This window comes from Orbicella faveolata, unplaced genomic scaffold, assembly GCF_042242905.1.
Source record: "Orbicella faveolata isolate gen_17 unplaced genomic scaffold, um_ofav_v1 contig_2, whole genome shotgun sequence".
In the NCBI taxonomy this organism is placed as follows: domain Eukaryota; kingdom Metazoa; phylum Cnidaria; class Anthozoa; order Scleractinia; family Merulinidae; genus Orbicella; species Orbicella faveolata.
Genome location: NW_028301547.1, coordinates 5606499 through 5626149, shown reverse-complemented (window position 1 = coordinate 5626149; position 19651 = coordinate 5606499). Strand labels below are relative to the sequence as shown.

The window sequence follows — 19651 nt, the reverse complement described above, 5'->3', positions numbered from 1 at the left end:
GGGGCTCAATGTATCCAAAACAAAATGGATAAGTAGACTCACTCTGCGTCCGTTCTACGTTCGTGAACATTCTATGGGCGAAAATATCTTTCCGAAGAATATGACCACCGCAAGTGATATCGTTAGCGTCCGAATAAACTGAAATAAATAGAGGATTGCAATTGAATACATCCCTAGAATTAACACGACGAAGATTATCCCTCCAGAATTTAAGCTCGACAATAGAATATCTGTCTAAAAGGGAAGGAGTATCTCAGTCTTGTGCTGCTGCGACAGACATTTGGCAATGCTTTGTCATGATGCTACTCAGGTTCGTTAAGGTGGTATGGTACCCTAAAATATGGCGATGTTCATGAAAAATTCAATTTCTTGGAAATACAAGACTTAAGACCCTTGAGGACTTGTCAAAAACATTTTGAAACGATCTTGCCGAATTTCCTTCCAGATGAGTGTGAAATTTAAGGAAAGTACACAGTGGTATAAGTTTTTTCACGTGGCAACGGCCATAGCAACGACTGTTTACTATAAGAACGTGACCAAAAATATAGATTATTTTTAACTTATATGAACGAAACTATTTAGAAAAAACTTTTAGGACATGCACAACTCGATTGGTATAATTATTTGTGAAAAGCTTTGCCTCAAATTGCCATCACAGGCTCATTCATTTCCCTTATGACAAGGAATATTTCCCACAACTGCGGTAACTTTTTACAAAATAGAACAACCATTGCACCCCCTCCCCCGAGACCCAATCTGCACCCCCCTCCCCCACTATTTGTGGCTCGTTAAATGCTTAATACTTCGTGTAAAAAACTTAAAGTGCATTTTTCTCAAAAGTTTACTTTTGTACCGACTGACTTCGCGCCAACATTTCTACTTTGCAAGGTTTTTAAGTAGAATTTCTGAAACTTGGGCTCATCAAAGACCAATAGTGTCGTGATGATATAAACCAAAAAAATCGTAACATTTTAAGGTCTGTCACGTGACATGAGATGATTTGTCCACTGGGTGTGGTAAAAAATAAGGTTATTTCCAAATAAAGCTGTAAAAAGCACTGAAAATAAGAGTTAACTGTCAAAACTTAGGTTCATATCACAGAACAAAACAGAAACTTACATGATATGCTTATTTGACAGTCAATTCTTGTTTTGTAAAAGAGCAGGAAGTGTTGGCGTCAATACTATAAAACACTCTTCAAAAGGCTGTGGCTGGTTTCCATAGCAACCATTTTGAGTAAAACTCTAGAAATTTAATTTCTCTTCTTGAGTGCAATAGCACACAATTGATCTTTCTTCACCATATTTAAACAAACTTTTTGGTCCATATCGAGGGTACCATACCACCTTAAGACAGCGCTCATAGAAATTAATTTTCCAACAAGTGCCTGAGGCTAGGTCTCTAGCCGACAGGTTAGGGTCTGAAAGTGCCTTATCAATATGCGCTAAGTACTTCCGAAACCGGGTCTCGGTAATACTGAAAACACCCTGAACTCCATCCTAAACAATCCCCAACCATGTATTAACTTGAATCGGGTCCCAGAAACATTTATCCATGTTGGCAAGAAAACCAGCCGAGGCAAGGTCTGATTTAATGATATTTGAATTAGGGCCAGAGACAGGAGTACCCGACGGAGCCGCTCGACAGAAAACCCGCTCGACAGGCTGCAATTACGCTGGCTGGGAAATATTAGCATTAGATTATTTACTGGCTGGGATTTTCTTTCAGCGTCTGGCTTGCTAAAAACTTATTTAAAACACTGTCCCTAGCTGGTAAAAAAGTGACTTTTTTGTTTTTTCTGGCTGTGACTTTTTCGAAAAAGCAATCAATCCCGCCCTGGGAAGTAAAAAACGCGAGACGATAAACCGCAAGCGGTCGTACTTACTCCCAGCGCCACGCGCTGCAAAAAAAAAAAAAAAATGCAAATCAACGCGCGCGTGATGCCATGCCCGAAAATGATGGCTCCACTGTCAGATTGTTGCGGTTTATCTTTTTCATCAACCAGTAAAAATTGCATAACACCAGCAGCTGCCATTTTCAATGACGTAATAACCCTAGTATCTCGAATGGCCGAATCCGTTAAAAACGTTTTTTTCAATGGAACACGGCCGATCTCCAGGATCTCCGCTCGTTTGTCGTTCCAAAGGCCTTAAGAAGCCGTCACTTCAGAAAACCACTACTGGCGCTATTGTGCTGCAAGCAGTCAGCAGTTATAAAGAAACAGTGGAAAGCAACTTAAAGGTTGGTAAATTCATTCCTATAATTCTCTTGCTTGCACACGGGGCAGTGATGGTACATTGTGCTGGAATCAGTCACACTGTTCGCTGTCTGTTTTGCATTAATTCTTTCATTTATAGACAACTAAATTTAAAAAGGTATCGGAGGCATAAGAACCTAGACTCTAAGGTATTCATTTACATTCCTATTTTGCAGTCATTCTGAGTTATTTCGAGGGCTCCGCTGGTATAGGAAAGAAACGAGATCTGCCAAATCTGAGATCTGCTGTGAAAGGGACTTGGCGCAGACAAGCAAAGCAGCTGGATAAAGGGTAGGCATAATGTTCTGTCTATATGCGCTAGTCGTCTGCATCGGTGGTCAACTTTCCTCTCTTGATGCTAAAGTAATCAAGTAAAGTAATCTCATTGTACCATACAATCGTCGTTTCGCTCATAGCATTTTTGGGTTGCTATAAATCTGCAAATTTGCTTAATCGAAAATTTCCCGAAGGTTGCCGGAAGACGAAGGACAATGGTTTGCCCTCTTTTTCAGTCTTATTGGGTACATTAAATGCCTTAATCGTGGTTCAGTACCAGCATAACGAGTTAATGTTTGTCCTCTGGAAAACAAGGGACTATCGCGCGTTGCTCACCGGAAATGGCCGTCGGGTGAATTCATTCCACACTGTTTGCTGTCTCTTTGAGAGAAATGCTTTTATTTTGAGACCCTAAACTTATTAATGTATCGGCGATTCAAGATTGCCGGGAGTTAATTTACATTTGCAGTCATTCTGAGTCATTTCAAAGGCTGGAGAGAAAAAAGAAAAGAGACTAAGGGAAGACATCTGCCCGATCTAAGTTCCGCTGAGGAAAGGACTTACCAAAGGGACAAAGCAGCTGGATAAAGGTTAGGCGTATTTGTTTATATGCGCTAGCTCGGACTGCATTGTTGGACATACAACTATCCTCTCTGATGCTAAGATAAAGGGATCATTGTATCATACAATCAACGCCTCCCGCTCATGGCACTTTTGTTTTGCTTTAAATCAGTGCAACTTTACGTGATGGAGTTTTCCGAAAGTTGCCGGACGACGAGGGTCAATTGTTTGCCTTCTTTTTCAGTCTTACTGGGTACATTGAATGCAAGGAACTGTCGCGCGTTGCTCACCGGAAACTGTAGTTAAATCATGCAATGTATCTTATTAGCATAATAAGTAAAATGTTAACATTGTCTATGTTATTAAAATCTTTGTCAGTCAAAAGAACTCAAGATTTTACCTTCTTAAACTTTCCTTCAGTTTGTAGTTGAGAAGGAAACAACTTTCGTCTTTCCGTGCGGCTTTCTTTGAGCAAAAATATATCATTTGTCGCCTTTAGTTGTGTTTCACAAAGCTTGTAGCTGGTCGGACCCGTAGGTTCTGCGTGTAATCATGTAATAATTGAATTTCCGTACCAGGAACCGGAGGATCTTTCGAAGCCTAAAGAAGACAGGAATCAGCGAAGGATTACAGAACTCGCGATCGTTTGTCATTTTGAAAACACTGTTTTAGAATTGTGAAAAGCAAACTACTAAGCAAGTGTCCAGAAAATATTGCCAAAGTACAATTTGACAAGCATAACGCGCGATGTGTTTGATTGCGCCAAGCAAGTGAATTTCCGGTAATAAACGCGATCCAAAACAGCTTTCATTTGAACTCGTCGTTGACCTACCAGTTGAGGCAACGGTTTCAATCTGCACGCTAGTGCCGTGAATCAACTGGAGTCGTGTAATGAATGATCTATCGATGAACTGTATATCGAAGTGGACACTTCTGCCAGTTTAAAATTCTTTGACCAAAGAGCGCACGTCTGGATAATAATTTTGCCGGATTATTTGGCAGGCATCTGTCGCCCGTGGTATTGGGCGGGCGTAAAGGCGAAAACTCCTATTTTTTTTTTTTTTCGGCATGTTCACTCGCTTAACACAAGGCCAATGGGGCGAATTCCTTTGGGGTGATCCAGGTCAGGATTTATGATCTGAGATCACACTGATCATGTTCAAAACGAGAAGCCGCAAATGACCTTTGGAACGTCAGGAGATAAGTTGACCCATGAGAAACTTGACAGAGCCTTAAGACATGACCCCAAACAAAAGCGGTTGTATTCCTAATTAGGCGCTTTGACAAGGTCTGTGCACCCACTACGTGCACAGGAACCACACAAAATTGCAAAAGTCGTTTCAGTTCGTCGACTAGTAGAATGGGTGATTGGGGGTATAGATCACGTTTCACGGAAAATAAAAAAAAGAACGTTTTGGAAAATCACGGCTCACGACTACTAAGGCAAAGCCAGTCGCTTCAGTTATGAGCAACTAACGATTGCTTTTGCTCCGAATCATTCCGACTTCTGTCGTGAGTCTTTTGCGGTGATCGCCTTACGAACGACTGACGATTGCTTTTGCTGCGAATCCTTGCGGCTTCTGTTGTGAGTCTTTTGCCGTGATCGCCTTACGAACAACAGTTATTAACGATTGCTTTTGCTGCGACTCCTTGCGGCTTCTGTCGTGAGTCTTTTGCGGTGATCGCCTTACGAACGACTAACGATTGCTTTTGCTGCGAATCCTTGCGGCTTATGTCGTGAGTCTTTTGCGGTGATCGCCTTACGAACTACTAACGATTACTTTTGCTGCGAATCCTTGCGGCTTATGTCGTGAGTCTTTTGCGGTGATCGCCTTACGAACAACTAACGATTGCTTTTGCTGCGAATCCTTGCGGCTTCTGTCGTGAGTCTTTTGCGGTGATCGCTTGACGAACGACTAACGATTGCTTTTGCTGCGAACCCTTGCGGCTTCTGTCGTGAGTCTTTTACGGTGATCGCCTGACGAACAAGTAACGATTGCTTTTGCTGCAAATCCTTGCGGCTTCTGTCGTGAGTCTTTTGCGGTGATCGCCTGACGAACGACTAACGATTGCTTTTGCTGCGAATCCTTGCGGCTTCTGTCGTGAGTCTTTTGCCGTGATCGCCTGACGAAACACAGTTACTAACGATTGCTTTTGCTGCGTCTCCTTGCGGCTTGTGTCGTGAGTCTTTTGCGGTGATCGCCTTACGAACGACCAACGCTTGCTTTTGCTGCGAATCCTCGCGGCTTCTGTCGTGAGTCTTTTGCGGTGATCGCCTTACGAACTACTAACGATTGCTTTTGCTGCGAATCCTTGCGGCTTCTGTCGTGAGTCTTTTGCGGTGATCGCTTGACGAACGACTAACGATTGCTTTTGCTGCGAATCCTTGCGGCTTCTGTCGTGAGTCTTTTGCGGTGATCGCCTGACGAACAAGTAACGATTGCTTTTGCTGCAAATCCTTGCGGCTTCTGTCGTGAGTCTTTTGCGGTGATCGCCTGACGAACGACTAACGATTGCTTTTGCTGCGAATCCTTGCGGCTTCTGTCGTGAGTCTTTTGCCGTGATCGCCTGACGAACGACTGACGATTGCTTTTGCTGCGAATCCTTGCGGCTTGTGTCGTGAGTCTTTTGCGGTGATCGCCTTACGAACAACAGTTAGTAACGATTGCTTTTGCTGCGACTCCTTGCGGCTTCTGTCGTGAGTCTTTGCGGTAATCGCCTTACGAACTACTAACGATTGCTTTTGCTGCGAATCCTTGGGGCCTCTGTCGTGAGTCTTTTGCGGTGATCGCCTTACGAACAACAGTTACTAACGATTGCTTTTGCTGCGAATCCTTGCGGCTTATGTCGTGAGTCTTTTGCGGTGATCGCCTTAGGAACTACTAACGATTGCTTTTGCTGCGAATCCTTGCGGCTTCTGTCGTGAGTCTTTTGCGGTGATTGCCTGACGAACGACCAACGCTTGCTTTTGCTGCGAATCCTTGCGGCTTGTGTCGTGAGTCTTTTGCGGTGATCGCCTGACGAACGACCAACGCTTGCTTTTGCTGCGAATCCTTGCGGCTTCTGTCGTGAGTCTTTTACGGTGATCGCCTGACGAACAAGTAACGATTGCTTTTGCTGCAAATCCTTCCGGCTTCTGTCGTGAGTCTTTGCGGTAATCGCCTTACGAACTACTAACGATTGCTTTTGCTGCGAATCCTTGGGGCCTCTGTCGTGAGTCTTTTGCGGTGATCGCCTTACGAACAACAGTTACTAACGATTGCTTTTGCTGCGAATCCTTGCGGCTTCTGTCGTGAGTCTTTTGCGGTGATCGCCTAAGGAACTACTAACGATTGCTTTTGCTGCGAATCCTTGCGGCTTCTGTCGTGAGTCTTTTGCGGTGATTGCCTGACGAACGACCAACGCTTGCTTTTGCTGCGAATCCTTGCGGCTTGTGTCGTGAGTCTTTTGCGGTGATCGCCTGACGAACGACCAACGCTTGCTTTTGCTGCGAATCCTTGCGGCTTCTGTCGTGAGTCTTTTGCGGTGATCGCCTGACGAACGACTAACGATTGCTTTTGCTGCGAATCCTTGCGGCTTCTGTCGTGAGTCTTTTGCCGTGATCGCCTGACGAAACACAGTTACTAACGATTGCTTTTGCTGCGTCTCCTTGCGGCTTGTGTCGTGAGTCTTTTGCGGTGATCGCCTTACGAACGACCAACGCTTGCTTTTGCTGCGAATCCTCGCGGCTTCTGTCGTGAGTCTTTTGCGGTGATCGCCTTACGAACTACTAACGATTGCTTTTGCTGCGAATCCTTGCGGCTTCTGTCGTGAGTCTTTGCGGTGATCGCTTGACGAACGACTAACGATTGCTTTTGCTGCGAATCCTTGCGGCTTCTGTCGTGAGTCTTTTGCGGTGATCGCCTGACGAACAAGTAACGATTGCTTTTGCTGCAAATCCTTGCGGCTTCTGTCGTGAGTCTTTTGCGGTGATCGCCTGACGAACGACTAACGATTGCTTTTGCTGCGAATCCTTGCGGCTTCTGTCGTGAGTCTTTTGCCGTGATCGCCTGACGAACGACTGACGATTGCTTTTGCTGCGAATCCTTGCGGCTTGTGTCGTGAGTCTTTTGCGGTGATCGCCTTACGAACAACAGTTAGTAACGATTGCTTTTGCTGCGACTCCTTGCGGCTTCTGTCGTGAGTCTTTGCGGTAATCGCCTTACGAACTACTAACGATTGCTTTTGCTGCGAATCCTTGGGGCCTCTGTCGTGAGTCTTTTGCGGTGATCGCCTTACGAACAACAGTTACTAACGATTGCTTTTGCTGCGAATCCTTGCGGCTTATGTCGTGAGTCTTTTGCGGTGATCGCCTTAGGAACTACTAACGATTGCTTTTGCTGCGAATCCTTGCGGCTTCTGTCGTGAGTCTTTTGCGGTGATTGCCTGACGAACGACCAACGCTTGCTTTTGCTGCGAATCCTTGCGGCTTGTGTCGTGAGTCTTTTGCGGTGATCGCCTGACGAACGACCAACGCTTGCTTTTGCTGCGAATCCTTGCGGCTTCTGTCGTGAGTCTTTTACGGTGATCGCGTGACGAACAAGTAACGATTGCTTTTGCTGCAAATCCTTCCGGCTTCTGTCGTGAGTCTTTGCGGTAATCGCCTTACGAACTACTAACGATTGCTTTTGCTGCGAATCCTTGGGGCCTCTGTCGTGAGTCTTTTGCGGTGATCGCCTTACGAACAACAGTTACTAACGATTGCTTTTGCTGCGAATCCTTGCGGCTTCTGTCGTGAGTCTTTTGCGGTGATCGCCTAAGGAACTACTAACGATTGCTTTTGCTGCGAATCCTTGCGGCTTCTGTCGTGAGTCTTTTGCGGTGATTGCCTGACGAACGACCAACGCTTGCTTTTGCTGCGAATCCTTGCGGCTTGTGTCGTGAGTCTTTTGCGGTGATCGCCTTACGAACGACCAACGCTTCCTTTTGCTGCGAATCCTTGCGGCTTCTGTCGTGAGTCTTTTGCGGTGATCACCTTAGGAACTACTAACGATTGCTTTTGCTGCGAATCCTTGCGGCTTCTGTCGTGAGTCTTTTGCCGTGATCGCCTGACGAACAACAGTTACTAACGATTGCTTTTGCTGCGACTCCTTGCGGCTTCTGTCGTGAGTCTTTTGCGGTGATCGCCTTACGAACGACCAACGCTTGCTTTTGCTGCGAATCCTCGCGGCTTCTGTCGTGAGTCTTTTGCGGTGATCGCCTTAGGAACTACTAACGATTGCTTTTGCTGCGAATCCTTGCGGCTTCTGTCGTGAGTCTTTGCGGTGATCGCTTGACGAACGACTAACGATTGCTTTTGCTGCGAATCCTTGCGGCTTCTGTCGTGAGTCTTTTGCGGTGATCGCCTGACGAACGACTAACGATTGCTTTTGCTGCGAATCCTTGCGGCTTGTGTCGTGAGTCTTTTGCGGTGATCGCCTGACGAACGACCAACGCTTGCTTTTGCTGCGAATCCTTGCGGCTTGTGTCGTGAGTCTTTTGCGGTGATCGCCTGACGAACGACCAACGCTTGCTTTTGCTGCGAATCCTTGCGGCTTGTGTCGTGAGTCTTTTGCGGTGATCGCCTGACGAACGACCAACGCTTGCTTTTGCTGCGAATCCTTGCGGCTTCTGTCGTGAGTCTTTTGCGGTGATCGCCTTACGAACGACCAACGCTTGCTTTTGCTGCGAATCCTTGCGGCTTCTGTCGTGAGTCTTTTGCGGTGATCGCTTGACGAACGACTAACGATTGCTTTTGCTGCGAACCCTTGCGGCTTCTGTCGTGAGTCTTTTGCGGCGATCGCCTGACGAACAACCAACGCTTGCTTTCGCTGCGAATCCTTGCGGCTTCTGTCGTGAGTCTTTTGCGGTGATCGCCTTACGAACAACTAACGACTGCTTTTGCTGCGAATCCTTGCGGCTTATGTCGTGAGTCTTTTGCGGTGATCGCTTTAAGAACTACTAACGATTGTTTTTGCTGGGAATCCTTGCGGCTTCTGTCGTGAGTCTTTTGCAGTGATCGCCTGACGAACAAGTAACAATTGCTTTTGGTGCGAAACTGTTCTGGCTTCTGTTGTGAATCTTTTGCGGTGATCTCCTGACGATCAACTAACCATTGCTTTTGCTGCGAATCCTTGCGGCTTCTGTCGTGAGTCTTTTGCGGTGATCGCTTTACGAACTACTAACGATCGCTTTTGCTGCGAATCCTTGCGGCTTCTGTCGTGAGTCTTTTGCGGTGATCGCCTTACGAACGACTGACGATTGCTTTTGCTGTGAATCCTTGCGGCTTGTGTCGTGAGTCTTTTGCCGTGATCGCCTTACGAACAACAGTTATTAACGATTGCTTTTGCTGCGACTCCTTGCGGCTTCTGTCGTGAGTCTTTTGCGGTGATCGCCTTACGAACGACTAACGATTGCTTTTGCTGCGAATCCTTGCGGCTTATGTCGTGAGTCTTTTGCGGTGATCGCCTTACGAACGACTAACGATTGCTTTTGCTGCGAATCCTTGCGGCTTATGTCGTGAGTCTTTTGCGGTGATCGCCTTAGGAACTACTAACGATTACTTTTGCTGCGACTCCTTGCCGCTTCTGTCGTGAGTCTTTTGCGGTGATCGCCTTACGAACTACTAACGATTGCTTTTGCTGCGAATCCTTGCGGCTGATGTCGTGAGTCTTTTGCGGTAATCGCCTTACGAACTACTAACGATTGCTTTTGCTGCGAATCCTTGCGGCTTCTGTCGTGAGTCTTTTGCGGTGATCGCTTGACGAACGACTAACGATTGCTTTTGCTGCGAACCCTTGCGGCTTCTGTCGTGAGTCTTTTGCGGCGATCGCCTGACGAACAACCAACGCTTGCTTTCGCTGCGAATCCTTGCGGCTTCTGTCGTGAGTCTTTTGCGGTGATCGCCTTACGAACAACTAACGACTGCTTTTGCTGCGAATCCTTGCGGCTTATGTCGTGAGTCTTTTGCGGTGATCGCTTTAAGAACTACTAACGATTGTTTTTGCTGGGAATCCTTGCGGCTTCTGTCGTGAGTCTTTTGCAGTGATCGCCTGACGAACAAGTAACAATTGCTTTTGGTGCGAAACTGTTCTGGCTTCTGTTGTGAATCTTTTGCGGTGATCTCCTGACGATCAACTAACCATTGCTTTTGCTGCGAATCCTTGCGGCTTCTGTCGTGAGTCTTTTGCGGTGATCGCTTTACGAACTACTAACGATCGCTTTTGCTGCGAATCCTTGCGGCTTCTGTCGTGAGTCTTTTGCGGTGATCGCCTTACGAACGACTGACGATTGCTTTTGCTGTGAATCCTTGCGGCTTGTGTCGTGAGTCTTTTGCCGTGATCGCCTTACGAACAACAGTTATTAACGATTGCTTTTGCTGCGACTCCTTGCGGCTTCTGTCGTGAGTCTTTTGCGGTGATCGCCTTACGAACGACTAACGATTGCTTTTGCTGCGAATCCTTGCGGCTTATGTCGTGAGTCTTTTGCGGTGATCGCCTTACGAACGACTAACGATTGCTTTTGCTGCGAATCCTTGCGGCTTATGTCGTGAGTCTTTTGCGGTGATCGCCTTAGGAACTACTAACGATTACTTTTGCTGCGACTCCTTGCCGCTTCTGTCGTGAGTCTTTTGCGGTGATCGCCTTACGAACTACTAACGATTGCTTTTGCTGCGAATCCTTGCGGCTTATGTCGTGAGTCTTTTGCGGTAATCGCCTTACGAACTACTAACGATTGCTTTTGCTGCGAATCCTTGCGGCTTCTGTCGTGAGTCTTTTGCGGTGATCGCTTGACGAACGACTAACGATTGCTTTTGCTGCGAACCCTTGCGGCTTCTGTCGTGAGTCTTTTACGGTGATCGCCTGACGAACAAGTAACGATTGCTTTTGCTGCAAATCCTTGCGGCTTCTGTCGTGAGTCTTTTGCGGTGATCGCCTGACGAACGACTAACGATTGCTTTTGCTGCGAATCCTTGCGGCTTCTGTCGTGAGTCTTTTGCGGTGATCGCTTGACGAACGACTAACGATTGCTTTTGCTGCGAATCCTTGCGGCTTCTGTCGTGAGTCTTTTGCGGTGATCGCTTGACGAACGACTAACGATTGCTTTTGCTGCGAACCCTTGCGGCTTCTGTCGTGAGTCTTTTACGGTGATCGCCTGACGAACAAGTAACGATTGCTTTTGCTGCAAATCCTTGCGGCTTCTGTCGTGAGTCTTTTGCGGTGATCGCCTGACGAACGACTAACGATTGCTTTTGCTGCGAATCCTTGCGGCTTCTGTCGTGAGTCTTTTGCCGTGATCGCCTGACGAACAACAGTTACTAACGATTGCTTTTGCTGCGTCTCCTTGCGGCTTGTGTCGTGAGTCTTTTGCGGTGATCGCCTTACGAACGACCAACGCTTGCTTTTGCTGGGAATCCTTGCGGCTTCTGTCGTGAGTCTTTTGCGGTGATCGCCTTAGGAACTACTAACGATTGCTTTTGCTGCGAATCCTTGCGGCTTCTGTCGTGAGTCTTTTGCGGTGATCGCTTGACGAACGACTAACGATTGCTTTTGCTGCGAATCCTTGCGGCTTCTGTCGTGAGTCTTTTGCCGTGATCGCCTGACGAACGACTGACGATTGCTTTTGCTGCGAATCCTTGCGGCTTGTGTCGTGAGTCTTTTGCGGTGATCGCCTTACGAACAACAGTTAGTAACGATTGCTTTTGCTGCGACTCCTTGCGGCTTCTGTCGTGAGTCTTTGCGGTAATCGCCTTACGAACTACTAACGATTGCTTTTGCTGCGAATCCTTGGGGCTTCTGTCGTGAGTCTTTTGCGGTGATCGCCTTACGAACAACAGTTACTAACGATTGCTTTTGCTGCGAATCTTTGCGGCTTCTGTCGTGAGTCTTTTGCGGTGATCGCCTTAGGAACTACTAACGATTGCTTTTGCTGCGAATCCTTGCGGCTTATGTCGTGAGTCTTTTGCGGTGATCGCCTGACGAACAAGTAACGATTGCTTTTGCTGCAAATCCTTGCGGCTTCTGTCGTGAGTCTTTTGCGGTGATCGCCTGACGAACGACTAACGATTGCTTTTGCTGCGAATCCTTGCGGCTTCTGTCGTGAGTCTTTTGCCGTGATCGCCTGACGAACGACTGACGATTGCTTTTGCTGCGAATCCTTGCGGCTTCTGTCGTGAGTCTTTTGCGGTGATCGCCTTACGAACAACAGTTAGTAACGATTGCTTTTGCTGCGACTCCTTGCGGCTTCTGTCGTGAGTCTTTGCGGTGATCATCTTACGAACTACTAACGATTGCTTTTGCTGCGAATCCTTGGGGCCTCTGTCGTGAGTCTTTTGCGGTGATCGCCTTACGAACAACAGTTACTAACGATTGCTTTTGCTGCGAATCCTTGCGGCTTCTGTCGTGAGTCTTTTGCGGTGATTGCCTGACGAACAACAGTTACTAACGATTGCTTTTGCTGCGAATCCTTGCGGCTTGTGTCGTGAGTCTTTTGCGGTGATCGCCTGACGAACGACCAACGCTTGCTTTTGCTGCGAATCCTTGCGGCTTGTGTCGTGAGTCTTTTGCGGTGATCGCCTTAGGAACTACTAACGATTGCTTTTGCTGCGAATCCTTGCGGCTTCTGTCGTGAGTCTTTTGCCGTGATCGCCTTACGAACAACAGTTATTAACGATTGCTTTTGCTGCGAATCCTTGCGGCTTCTGTCGTGAGTCTTTTGCGGTGATCGCCTTACGAACGACTAACGATTGCTTTTGCTGCGAATCCTTGCGGCTTATGTCGTGAGTCTTTTGCGGTGATCGCCTTACGAACGACTAACGATTGCTTTTGCTGCGAATCCTTGCGGCTTATGTCGTGAGTCTTTTGCGGTGATCGCCTTAGGAACTACTAACGATTACTTTTGCTGCGACTCCTTGCCGCTTCTGTCGTGAGTCTTTTGCGGTGATCGCCTTAGGAACTACTAACGATTGCTTTTGCTGCGAATCCTTGCGGCTTATGTCGTGAGTCTTTTGCGGTGATCGCCTGACGAACGACTAACGATTGCTTTTGCTGCGAACCCTTGCGGCTTGTGTCGTGAGTCTTTTGCGGCGATCGCCTGACGAACAACCAACGCTTGCTTTCGCTGCGAATCCTTGCGGCTTCTGTCGTGAGTCTTTTGCGGTGATCGCCTTACGAACAACTAACGACTGCTTTTGCTGCGAATCCTTGCGGCTTATGTCGTGAGTCTTTTGCGGTGATCGCTTTAAGAACTACTAACGATTGTTTTTGCTGGGAATCCTTGCGGCTTCTGTCGTGAGTCTTTTGCAGTGATCGCCTGACGAACAAGTAACAATTGCTTTTGGTGCGAAACTGTTCTGGCTTCTGTTGTGAATCTTTTGCGGTGATCTCCTGACGATCAACTAACCATTGCTTTTGCTGCGAATCCTTGCGGCTTCTGTCGTGAGTCTTTTGCGGTGATCGCTTTACGAACTACTAACGATCGCTTTTGCTGCGAATCCTTGCGGCTTCTGTCGTGAGTCTTTTGCGGTGATCGCCTGACGAACAAGTAACGATTGGTTTTGCTGCGAACCCTTGCGGCTTCTGTCGTGAGTCCTTTGCGCCGATCACCTGATGAACGACTAACGCTTGCTTTTGCTGCGAATCCTTGCGGTTTCTGTAGTGAGTCTTTTGCGGTGATCACCTTACGAACAACTTGCGATTGCTTTTGCTGCAAATCCTTCCGGCTTCTGTATTGAATCTTTTGCGGGATTTGCTATTTCGCCAAGGAAATGTTATACTGATAAAGGTAGCTGACATCTGTTTGTTTCGTAGGTTCATTTGATTATAAAAATGACAGACACTTGGTAGCCAAAGCCTAGTGAGGGCTTTGTAATCTTGTTTTGCTTTTACTTCATGAGCTAAACAGTTTTTTAGTTCTTTGCATGGAGGTTCGTTGACTTTTTGGAACAATAACTCTGGGAAATGAAATGAATGTGAAAGTTTGTCTTATGTAAGCGTTTGAAACAACTGATAGGTTGCTTGTTGTACTTGTAATAACAACAATAGATCTTCATTAACTGAATATCTAGATTACGTCTGTTAACCGAATGGACATTGTTTATACTTCACTCTTCTTTTGGAAGGAATTCACGAATTATTTTAAGAGTGAAGCTTGGATCCCTCAAGGATAATCAGAACACTGTAAGCACATTTTATCTTTCCCTCTCTTGGTTTGCTGTTGTATGGTAAGTATAATCTTTTGAGTGTTACGAAACCTTTCCAGTCAAAAGTAAAAATGAAACCATTAAAGTATTTTTTTGCGTTCAGGGTACGCAATACTAAATCCGTTGTTATATAAATAGTTTTAAGGAAATGTACCTTGCTATGGTATATTGAAATTACTCGCTCGCTGGCTGGCAAAAAATGGTATACTCAAACATGCTGGCAAACTTTTGGCAAACTTTTTTTATGCTGGCTAGTTAGGTGACAAATTTAAAGCATGCTGGCTCGTTGACGACCTCAACGTCGAGTGCTGGCTGGGAGTCCGATAACTTCAAAATCATGCTTGCTGGCGGTGAAGAGCGGGTATTTTTTTCCCAGGAAAGTTAAATATTAAACAAGATTGACGTAGCGACACTCGGGTAATGTTAAGCACACTGTACGGTGGATTTTCTTCGAAACTGTCGTTGGGTACTCCTGCAGAGAGAGCTTCGCTCCGTTCTGCGTCCAGACCACCATCGTCCAGATAAACAACAGAATGTATGCCCTGAGACCTCCAATGTTTAACTAACGGTCTAAAGAGCTTGGTGAATATATAGGGAGCCGACGATAGTCCAAAAGGAAGAACAGTAAACATGAACAACTGTGTGTTTCCATCAAGCATAACCCAACTGAAACCAAGGTAGGACTGCTGTTCAGGAAAAATATTTAGGTGGTGATGACCGCTTTCTAGATCAAACTTCGTAAAGAAACAACTATTTTCAAAATAATCTAGGCCTACCCTCCAACCCTCAAATTTAAACTTCTGTTTGAACACGTGCTGATTGACGTACCTTAAATCTAGTATCAGACGCTTCTTCTCACAACTTTGGATCGAAACCTAGAGAGGGTTAAAACCTTAAGATGAGATAAAACACAATATAAATAAAGCAGGCTCAAAACTCAAAGGGCATCAAAGCTATTGTATCATTTAGTGGTAATAATTTAGTACAGATTCAAGTCATTTGTGGTGCTGTAGGAAAAAGAGGGTCGTTGATTCTAATTGCGTTCGATAGAATGCAGTTCTAATCGGGTAATGTAGGAAAATCGAGTTTTCCTGTATGCATCTTTTTGTGGACACCAATTTGGTCCCCCGAAAAATTCTTCAGGGGCGAATGACTATGGTTAGCCAAATGTTGTAAAATTCAACAACTTGGACCTTCATATTCAACAACTTATATTTATGTTCAACAACATATCTTTATATTCAACATTTTATATTTATATTCAACGATACGCATTTTCTTTCAACTTCAACCCAAATTATTTTCATTCAACAAAAACATTTGTTCAACTTCAACCAAAAATAATTTCATCTAACAAAAATATTTGTTCAACTTCAACCGAAAATAATTCCATTCAACAACAATATTTGTTAAACTTCAACCCAAATTGTTTTCATTCAACAAAAATATTTGTTCAACTTCAACCAAAAATAATTTCATTCAACAACAATATTTGTTCAACTTCAACCACAATTATTTTTATTCAACAATAAAGTTCCCGGACATTCAAAGTATCGTCATTCAACAAAATTCCCCGTCCCTCCCCCCGAACTACCCCGAACGCTGTCACAAATCCCTAGTGTTTTGGGTACCCAAAACACTGAAAGCGTAAAACTGATGCAAGTGAAATCATCCACAATTCTGCTCAAAACCCATTTATCTTCTGACGACGCTTTGTCTCAATAAATTAAAGCGTTCATTAGCTTGATATAAACACAATACGTCACTGAAAATAGTCGCAATTCATAACAGACTGTCTGATCCGAGTCCGCAGTTATAACGACATATAAAACCGAATTCACGCGCCAAAGATCCTTGTATGAACATGCGCTTGGTGCCTATCGATAACCCTTGAAATGCACGTTATTTAAAACGAGAAAGCCGCTTTCTAAACCTCCGATAGTGCGGCGATTAAAATCAATATACGGACGAACAGCCGTCACGCAATATGCAGGTCTCAAGCTGTGACCGACCTCTGTATGTGTTGCCTGTCGGAAATAAACTCTGGCTTAGACTTGTTTGTCGCTCTTTCCTTGACCATCCCTCCTAGTATACGTAGATTTTGCCGGAATATATAAGCTGAAGATATAAAAGATTTGCTTTGCCTTTTAATCCTCGGTCGATTTGGCTACCCTGAATGAAAGAAACGATAACAAACAAGCATATTGGAAAGGGATACCCATATATCACCAGGGATTTGGGTATCCCACTTTCCCAGTGTTCAAAAGGACTTAGTCTTGTCTACTTTATTTGCATTTTTTATAGAATTGTCTCCGAAGAAAAAAACTGCTTTAATGGCAAAATCTAATAGGAGGGATGGTCAAGGAAAGAGCGAGAAATAAACAAGTCTAAGACTTTCCCTGTATCCAAAGATTAGCCTTGTCAATACTTTATTTATATTTATTTTGGTTTTGTACGGAAGCCCCAAAGGGACATCCACTTATGAAAAATGGGAGTTCGTTTTTCGAGATTAAGAATTTGATTTTTCGAAAATGGGAGTTTGTTTTTCGAAAATGCGAGTTTGTTTTACGAAAATGGGAGTTTGTTTTTTCGAAAATGGGAGTTTGTTTTTTCGAAAATGGGAGTTTGTTTTAGAAAAATGGGAGTTTGTTTGTTTTAAAAATGGGAGTTTCTTTTTCGGAAATGAAAGTTTGTTTTACGAAAATGCGAGTTAGTTTTTTTTAAAAATGGGAGTTTGTTCTACGAAAATGGGAGTTTGTTTTACGAAAATGGGAGTTTGTTTTGCGAAAATGGGAGTTTGTTTTGCGAAAATGGGAGTTTGTTTTTCGAAAATGGGAGTTTGTTTTGCGAAAATACGAGTTTGTTTTTCGAAAATGGGAGTTTGTTTTTCGAAAATGGGAGTTTGTTTTCTCGAAAATGGGAGGGTTTTTTTGATGATGAAAATGATTGACAGGCCAAACACGACTCCTATTGGTCAAGATAGACCTAGCCAATGGCGTAATGTAACGTTTTCGCCCCTTATTTGTTTGAAGCTCGACCTCGTTATTTTGTGTGTCTTTGACGGCATTTCAGTGTAAAATAGGATTGACTAGCCTTCACGACTTCTACGGTTCGTGATATTTGTACATTTGCCGTTCTCTGTTCGGTCACTCGACCCGGCTTTGTTTTGGTCGCTTCCCTCGTGTTTATGAAGGGCTCTTCATGTTGTGTTATAAGGAGGAATTTTAAGTAGAGCTGAGCCGTTAGATCGTGCTATGGCAAATTTTTATAGGTCATAGGTCTGCATGATTTCCGCTGTTATCTGCATGTCACTTCGTCGAGTTTGACACCTCTGTAATTTGCCATATGTTTATACATTGTTTTGGCTCATTTCTATTGCAAGCTATGTTTTTAAATCTCCAAGTATTTGCTTTTAAGGACCAAAATACGAGATTTACCGTGAACATGTTGCTTACTTACATTCTATATTGTGACGCCTGGCCCGGCTGTGATTAAAACTGTTTGCAAGTACAGTAGTCTCAGTAGAGATTGTTATCACGGATATCATATTCGCCCTCGTACGTGTTTCTTCGGAGACGCCGTAGCTTTACTTCAAGAAAGCTATACGTTTATCTTGAGACATTTTAATGTTTTTTGCAGCTATCTGATCGACCTTATGTTTCTCAAGCTCGATGTATATGTCTAAACCTCCTTTGGTCGTTCTGGCACCACATGATTCAAATGTAGCTGTTTATGCGCAAACAAATCAGGATCGAAAAGTACATTACGCCATTGGCTAGCTCTATCTTGACCAATAGGAGTCGTGTTTGGCCTGTCAATCATTTTTATCATCACTCCCATTTTCGTAAAATAAACTCCCATTTTCGAAAAAACAAACTCACATTTTCGTAAACCAAACTCCCATTTTCGTAAACCAAACTCCCATTTTCGAAAAACGAACTCCCATTTTCGTAAAACAAGGCTCCCATTTTCGAAATACAAACTCCCGTTTTCGAAAAACAAACTCCCATTTTCGAAATACAAACTCCCGTTTTCGAAAAGCAAACTCCCGTTTTCGTAAAACAAACTCCCATTTTCGAAAAACAAACTCCCATTTTCGAAAAACAAACTCCATTTTCGTAAAACAAACTCCATTTTCGTAAAGCAAACTCCCATTTTCGAAAACACGAACTCCCATTTTCGAAAACCAAACTCACACTTCCGTAAAACTAACTCCCATTTTCGAAAAACAAACTCCCATTTACAAAAAAAAAAATACCATTTTTAAGAAGTGGATGTCCCTTTGGGGCTTCCGTAGTTTTGTCTCCGAAACAAAAACTTATTTAATGGCACAGAGAACTGTTCGCCGGCAAAATCTACGTATACTAGGAGGGATGGTCAAGGAAAGAGCGACAAACAAGTCACATATTGCGTGACGGCTGTTCGTTCGTATATTCATTTTAATCGCCGCACTATCGGAGGTTTAGAAAGCGGCTTTCTCGTTTTAAATAACGTGCATTTCAAGGGTTATCGATAGGCACCAAGCGCATGTTCATACAAGGATCTTTGGCGCGTGAATTCGGTTTTATATGTCGTTACAACTGCGGACTCGGATCAGACAGTCTGTTATGAATTGCGACTATTTTCAGTGACGTATTGTGTTTATATCAAGCTAATGAACGCTTTAATTTATTGAGACAAAGCGTCGTCAGAAGATAAATGGGTTTTGAGCAGAATTGTGGATGATTTCACTTGCATCAGTTTTACGCTTTCAGTGTTTTGGGTACCCAAAACACTAGGGATTTGTGACAGCGTTCGGGGTAGTTCGGGGGGAGGGACGGGGAATTTTGCTGAATGACGATATTTTGAATGTCCGGGAACTTTATTGTTGAATAAAAATAATTGTGGTTGAAGTTGAATAAATATTGTTGTTGAATGAAATTATTTTTGGTTGAAGTTGAACAAATATTTTTGTTGAATGAAAACAATTTGGGTTGAAGTTTAACAAATATTGTTGTTGAATGGAATTATTTTCGGTTGAAGTTGAACAAATATTTTTGTTAGATGAAATTATTTTTGGTTGAAGTTGAACAAATGTTTTTGTTGAATGAAAATAATTTGGGTTGAAGTTGAAAGAAAATGCGTATCGTTGAATATAAATATAAAATGTTGAATATAAAGATATGTTGTTGAACATAAATATAAGTTGTTGAATATGAAGGTCCAAGTTGTTGAATTTTACAACATTTGGCTAACCATAAATGACGTCATCTCCATTTTGTCCATGTGCTTTCTTTCGAGTGTTGTGCAATATTGCGGACTTTCACTGGACTTTGGTTGAGACAGCTTACTGTGGACTG

The 19651-nt window shown here is 44.2% G+C and overlaps 1 long non-coding RNA gene across 1 annotated transcript; it reads left to right on the top strand.

Moving 5' to 3' along the window:
* Nucleotides 1-2569: 2569 nt before the first annotated feature.
* Nucleotides 2570-4504, top strand: LOC149111683 (uncharacterized). The gene is made up of 2 exons (XR_016207252.1): nt 2570-3123; nt 3673-4504. It is a non-coding gene; the product is annotated as an uncharacterized LOC149111683 (long non-coding RNA).
* The last annotated feature ends 15147 nt before the right edge of the window (nt 4505-19651 follow it).